This window comes from Acartia tonsa, chromosome 10 (assembly GCF_053477335.1).
Source record: "Acartia tonsa isolate MP-2025a chromosome 10, ASM5347733v1, whole genome shotgun sequence".
Lineage (NCBI taxonomy): Eukaryota > Metazoa > Arthropoda > Copepoda > Calanoida > Acartiidae > Acartia > Acartia tonsa.
Window position 1 is genome coordinate 2,613,860 of NC_137269.1, and position 7,917 is coordinate 2,621,776.

Here is a 7,917-nt window from a genome sequence, read left to right on the forward strand (position 1 = left end):
AGGGGGTTTATGCAGCTTTTTTTCTAATGGGATGGGAGGTTGTAGTAATACCCTGTTCCCAAACTCCTGCGTAAAAAGTTAGAGAATATTTATTTATTTCTCGTATCGTATTATAAACAGCTTTCCACGGATATAAAATGTACAATTATAAGATTAAAACCAGTTTTTTAGACCCAAAGATGGCAAGGTCTAAAAAACTGGTTTTAATCTTATGATTGTACATTTTTATATTCATAGAAAACTGGATATAATACGATGATAGACATAATTTTTTCGTATGGCTGAGAACCGGTTCTAATCAGCCGGATATTGATCGGTTTCGAATGAATACAAAAAAAAAAATTTTTTCATAGTGATAAGACGGACGTACTGACAAACTATTGTATTTATAGTTATATAAATAAAGTATCTGCGATACTTATAAAAATCACCCTCGAAGATATTTAAGTTTTTTTATCGTGTCGTTAAGGGTAAATTTATATGACCTAGTCCTTCTATAATTTGATCTGTATGTAAGTTTTCCGCGGTTTTAAAAATTAATTTGAATAGATTGTTTGGGTATAGTCCCTTTCGTTGCATGCTTCGTTTTTTTCACAGTAGCTTGTCTCCTATTTTTATCTCCTGCGGGGGGCTTTAACCCTGCGGGGCCGATTGCCTAACCCTGTGGGGCAATCCAATTTAACCTAAAATTACTTATCAAAAGCCATTTTAAAAATACGAGGAATCGCCCCTTATGGGGGGTTTCCACGAAAGGGAGTATTCCCGATTGTTTTATCATAGATTTCAATCAGACGAATCACTCAACAAGCAGTGTCCAAGCAGGAGGGTTAATTTTGTTTATCAACATTGGGGATGTAAAATATACATTTATTTATTGTCCCTTGTCCCATCTTCAAACATACCTGGATCGACATCATTTAATAAAACTAATGTCTACTATGCCGCATGAGGTAATAGTTATTTCTCGTATCGTATTATAAACGGCTTTCCGCGGATATAGAATGTACAATTAAATATAAGATTAAAACCAGTTTTTTTACTGGATATAATACGATGCTAGACATAGTTTTTTCGTATGGATGAGAACCGGTTCCTATCCACCGGATTCAAATGAATACGAGAAAAGTGGTTATAGCTGGCATAACATAACGATATTCTTCGAATAGAAACTTAGGTTGACATAATGATTACACAATATTTTCGATAGGGAAATATTTTTTTTAAATTCTCCTTTTTAGTAGCGAAGCTTTTCTATAATTTGGGTCGGTCCGTCCGTTCGTCAGTCCGTTACAGTTAGATTTTTTGTTTATTTAAACATGTTATAATTGTCCTATCGTTTTTAATCTTTGCAAGCTGATTCTTATAACAGTTAGGTACGACTTAGACAGCGCAGCAACTCTATAATCGTTACAAGAAAGTCCGTACGTCCAGTTAAAACAAGCTGATTTTTTTACCTTTTTTGACAACAAATTTTTAAATGTTAAAATTATTCTATTCATCTTAATTTTTTAACAAAGATTCCTATTACAACAAGGTATAGTGTTATAAGCGAATCTCTTTATAATCAAGTCCTAAAAAGTCCTAAAAAATCTTAAAATCAAATTAGGGATTACGCATTTGTACGGTCCTAGTTGACTTTGTGATTCCTTACTTTTGTATTACAATTAATAATTTCTATTTTTATTAAATGTATTTAACCATGCTAAAGTTAAAATAAATGTTATTAATAAAAAAGAGGTCAATATGGCGTTAAACAGTAACATGTATATAATCAGTTTTGCAACAAATTTACTTAAAATTTTGTATAGATAGACAATATATGCATTAATATTCTGACACTCTGTGTTACTTAGTACAAACCAACTCTCTTTCTCTCTCTCTCTCTCTCTCTCTCACACTCTCACACTCTCACACTCTCTCTCTCTCTCTCTCTCTCTCTCTCTCTCTCTCTCTCTCACTCTCTCTCTCTCTCTCTCTCTCTCTCTCTCTCTCTCTCTCTCTCTCTCTCTCTCTCTCTCTCTCTCTCTTTCTCTCTCTCTCGCTCTCCCATTTCTCTCTCTATTTAAGGATAAATTAGAATTAACAAAGAAAATCGATTTTCAATTAATATATAGTTATCAGTAACGTGGCTACTCTTTTGTCTGTACGTCCATCACATATCTGTTTTGCTCGTCCGTGACCATCTTGAAGAAAATTGAATTTACTCGGCTGCTATTTATGATAAAATTATGAAATTTTATAAGATTTTACTGACAAATGCGCGTGTACTCTTTTATTAAAAGCGAAGCCTTTCTATAATTAGGGTCGGTCCGTACGTCCGTACGTAACAACAAATTTTCAAGTGTTCTAATTATCCGTTTGATCTGATTTTTGGTATATTGATTCCTGGGGCAACAACGAACAATATTATAAGCGAAGCAACTCTATAATCAAGTCCAAAAATGTAAGTATGTCCATAAACATTATCCTGCTTCAAGCAGTTTTTTTCAACAAATTTACTTACAATTTTGCTTCGACTCTAATACTTTTAATTCTGATTATTCAGTTCAGATACCATACAAGTGTTAATGTCCGTTTGTTCTACCGTTTCAGTGCTTCGCTTTTATGGATGTTGTCATCCTTGTTTTATTAAATTCAACCTTTAAGTTTAGGGTAATTATTGTTGTGCTTCACCTTATGGATATTTATATCCTTTTTACAAGCGAAGGTTTTCTATAATTAAGGTTGGTCCGTCCGTCTGGAACAAATAGCTTTTTTGCGTTAATTTAGGCATGTTAGAAGTGTCCTATCGATTTCAAACTTTGGATTCCTGTTGTAGGTACGATTTAGAAAGCGTAGCAACTCTATAATTATTACCAGAATGTCCCTGCGTACATTTTAAACATGTTGATTTTATACTTTTTAACAGCTAATTTTAATGTGATATAATAATCCGATTAATCTGATTTTTGGAATACTTATTCCTAGGACAACAAAATACAATGTTATAAGCAAAGAATCTCTTTAATTAAGTACTAAAAATGTAAGAATAAGTAGTTTTTCAACAAATTTATTTACAATTTTGCTTCGACTCCTATACATTTAAATTCTGATTATTCAGTTCTCACACTATATAAGTGTTAATGTCCGCTTGTCCTACCGTTTAAGTGCATCGCTTTAATGGATGTTCTCATCCTTGTTTTTGAGTAAAAACAAAAAAAATTAACAAGAATGACATTCATAAAAGCTAAGCTTAACCAATAAGAAGGTCAGACATTCGGAAATTGACACACATAGAGTAACAATGATTATAAATTGCTACACTTTCTAAATCATACCTAAATGCTACAGGAATCACCATGCAAAGTTTGATATGGATAGGACAAGGGTAAATGCCTAAATCAACCGACAGGCGCAAATTATAGAAAGCTTCGCTTTAAAATTATTTTAAAATGTTTTAATTACTAGTTCCTAATTCACATGTTAATATTATGTTCTCAAAATATGATCCCTCAACTCCCCCCCCCCCCCCATCCTTAATAATACCATGGAATTTCTTTCCTTCTTTCCCTATTTAGAAAAAAACAAGGATGACAACATTCTTACAAGCGCAGCTTAATTAGAAACTAGAAAATTCTGTCTGTATACTGGTACAGGTACCCAAAGTTTTATACTGGTACAGGTACCCAAAGTTTTATACTGGTACAGGTACCCAAAGTTTTATACTGGTACAGATACCCAAAGTTTTATACTGGTAAGTACCCAAATTTTTATTCTGGTAGGTATCCAAAGTTTTATACTGGTAGGTACCCAAAGTTTTATAACCATGATAAATCGTTCAATTGCTTGAAAACTGCGGGTACTTTTTATTAGTTGTTTCAAACTCGCTCTGTCCAAACTTTTTAACCAATCATTTTATCCCTTATAGACTTACTACCATCCTACTTCGGTAGAAAAGCTTTGCTTTAAAAATGGGGAAATGGCCCCTTTAGTTCACCCCAACCCCATACCCTCAATAATACGCCCCTAACCTTCACCCCTCCTTGAATAAAACGTTCGATAACTTTCGCGCGTAAAATTGAGTTTTTATAGTAGCCTATACATAAACTTTCAATACATAAAAGTAACATGATGTCTGTCTGTCTATATGTCCATATTTATAGTTTAAGATCTCGCAAACCACTGGACCTACATGGTTCTCCTTTTCAGAGAAGCTTAACAACGGTCCAGAGACTTGGCTAATCCTATTATATAAAGTAGTAAGCGTTTTTTGTCTGTCCCGAAGGATCTCGCTAACCGCTAAACCGATATTGTTCTCCTTTACAGCGAAGCTTCTCATAGGTCCTGGGAAGGTTTTAAACTATTTTTAGGGAGGGTGTCTTCACCCCCCTCCCCCCAAAAAAATACTTTTTAAAATCTTATGAAACTCAAATTTAAAATGGGATGAGGTCGATTTTTCCCTTCCTACTTTAAGTGCCCCTAGAGGCTTCTAGGGGCGTAGCCGCTAGTAATTATTTAAAGGAAGGGTACCTCCCCGATTCTCTAAAAAAGTGTATTTTTTGACGATAAGACTAAAAGTGAAGGAGCTGTGATAATGATTTGTTCTGAAGATTTAAAAATAGTTGCGGAAAGTATTGGACACCATTTAGAATCCCCTTTCCCTTATTTCACTTCTGCTGATAATAAGAATTGTTGTTGTAAAGTATTCCCATAAAGTCGACAAAAATATGTATATTTAGATTAATCCTTGTGAAAAAAAAAACAATTTTACGGGTCCCTAGAGGCCTCTATGGGCGTAGCCGCTTGTAGCAACTCTAGTGGCTTAAACACTGAAAAAAGGGGAGACTACCTACCCCTTAAGATTGACAGAAATAAAAATAGACAGACAGAAATCGTTTTACTTTATATAAAAGTAACAGGATGTCTCTAGGGGCGTTCCATAGTTAAACGTCAAATTGACTAAATCTTCCTTTTTTATTAATAGATTTTAAAATTTCAAATAATCAACTGTTTTAGTAGAACACTTACGCTTACACATAAGTTTAGTTTTGTTACTAAGGACGCTAAGGTTCACACTTTTCCTCAACAGTTTAGCGGATTTAAGACCAACACGCAACAAGCGGTCAATGGATTCTATAAATAGACATATTTGCAAAATCAAAACTGGTTTTAGCTAAATTGTATCTGCTCCTTCTTCCGGATTATAGAATTTTTAAGAATTTGACTAAAAATGTGTGATAATTTGACTTTAAAATAGCCTTTGATGTAAAATGTATATTACTTCCAACACATGAAAGCAGTAGTTGTTTTAAAAACTTTTTTTGTAGATTAATTATAACTCATGAAATTGTCGACGGCGGTGCCTTCTGGTTTTAATTAATGCTTTTTTTCTTCAAATTACCTTGAAATCTTAAACTTAGAAAGTAAAAACAGTAATAAAAAATCAACATATTATTTAACTAAACAATTATGACAACATCCATAAAAGCGAAGCACTGAAACGGTAGGACAATCGGACATTAACACTTATATAGTGTCAGAACTGAATAATCAGAATATAAATGTATAAGAGTCGAAGCAAAATTGTAAGTAAATTTGTTGAAAACTGCTTGATTCAGGATAATGTTTATGGACATACTTACATTTTTATGACTTGATTATAGAGTTGCTTCGCTTATAACATTATACTTTGTTGTCTTAGGAATCAACATACCAAAAATCAGATCAATCGGATGATTAGATCACATAAAAATTTGTTGTTAAAAAAGTAAAAAAATCAATATGTTTAAAATGGATGGACATTCTTGTAATGATTATAGAGTTGCTATGCCTTCTAAATCGTACCTAATTACTAAAGGAATCACCAGGCAAAGTTTGAAATAGATATGACATCTCTAACATGCCTAAATTAACGAAAAAAGCTATCCGTTTGTAAAGGACATACGGACGGACCGACCCTAATTATAGAAAAGCTTCGCTTTTAAAAATACTGACAGAATTGATTTACAACATATTTACTGTTATTAAAAGCGAAGGTTTTCTATAATTAGGGTCGGTCCGTCCGTACGTCCGTCTGTCCGTCAGTAAAAGTTAGATTTGAAGGTGGAAATGTTAGCTTTTTTAGTAGAACGTTTAGCTTTTTTCCGTTAATTTAAAATTTTCCTATCGATTTCAAACTTTGCAATGTTATTCCTGTAGTATTTACTTTTTAAATCGTACCTTACTACTAAAGGAATAACCATGCCAAGTATGAAATCAATAGGACAATTATAAAAGGCCTAAATTAATGATAAGAGCTATCCGTTACGGACAGACAGACCAACCCTTAATAAAGAAAAGCTTTACTATTAAAATCAAGCATCAGAAAAAGTCCTGTTTTTTAAATTATAATTATAGATCCACAACGACCAAAATCTTTGATCTATGTAGATTATGATCACATTTGAAAAAGGTTTTGCCATGTCTTAAATAAGATACAAAATTAAATAAAAATTGTTTTCAATTGCTAAATAATCTTTAATACACCAGACATTAATTTGATGTTAAATTAAAATATACTATATTGTATATCTCTATATAAAAAAATAGCGATTGTGCCCCTAGCATCTAGTTAGTCTGTTTTCTAAGGGGTAAGGCATAAAATCATCCAGAGACTTAAATCTAAAAATCAAATAGCCTGAACCCATCCTGGGTCCCATGTACGTGAAGCTTTCCTAGAGTGTATAACTAAATCAGCTATCGAAATCTTGAGCTACAGATAAAATACATACTGTTTACATACAAAACATATCAGATGATCATTATCAAATTTTTGTCAACTTTAATGCAATTAAAATTAAAAAACAATTACTTTACCTAGTAACTATTAAGTAATAATAAAATGGTAAATGAAGTGAATTCAAGTATATCTTTTAAAGTAATGTTTTTAAAGAACCTTTCGTGTCATATATTAACCTTCTTACTGTTTCATTATATCAAAATTTTATCCATATAAAATTTAAAATGGTTTAGAACAGAAAAGATAGACTTTTGTGTAATAAACGGCTAAGTATCTAATCAATTGGGATTAGTGCTTTTTATATGACTTTTTATATCACTAATAATGCATAAAATAACCACTGTTATACATCCTAAATATGCAGTGTTGAATTGTCTATGAAAATATTGTTTAAAGCCTCAACAAATATGACAAAATTATATTTACAAGCTTTAAACTATAAGATGATTTTTGATTAAAGGTTATTTTAAAGTCAAAAATCACATATTTTTATTAAAAATCTTTGAAATACTATAGACACGAAGAAGGAGCAGATACAATTTAGGTAAAACCAGTTTTGATTCAGCAAATGTGTATATTTATAGGATCCATTGACCGCTTGATGCGTGTTGGTTTTAAATCCGTTAAACTGTTGAGGAAAAGCGTGGGTTATCACACAAAACAACCTTTGTTTAGCCCAAATAAATAGCTTAAAACCTAATTGGGACCTTAGAAAGGCTAACATAAAAATTGTGAGCTTATTTTTACTGTTGTTTCCAAGATATTACATAAAGAATTACAAATAAACATACAAACATACATAAAGACAAACGGACAGACAGACAGACATAAATATATTTATACACAGACAAACATACATACAGACAGACAGACACACTAACAAACAGCCAGACATTCATACATATGTTATATCCTGTTAGAATTGTACTATTGATTTTAACCTTATTTTTTGCTTATTTTAAAATTCTAGCAGTTTGAACGCTCAACTCTGTGAATCAACCAATCAAAATTCAATTAAAGTCCCGAAAATTTTTTAACCTAACAAATAAAAAAGATATTATAAAACTTTGGGGACTAATGTAATAAACATCCCAATGGCCCCTCCCTCATATTAACTTGGAAAGGACAATAGAAGATAAAATAATCTTCCTCTAAATTTA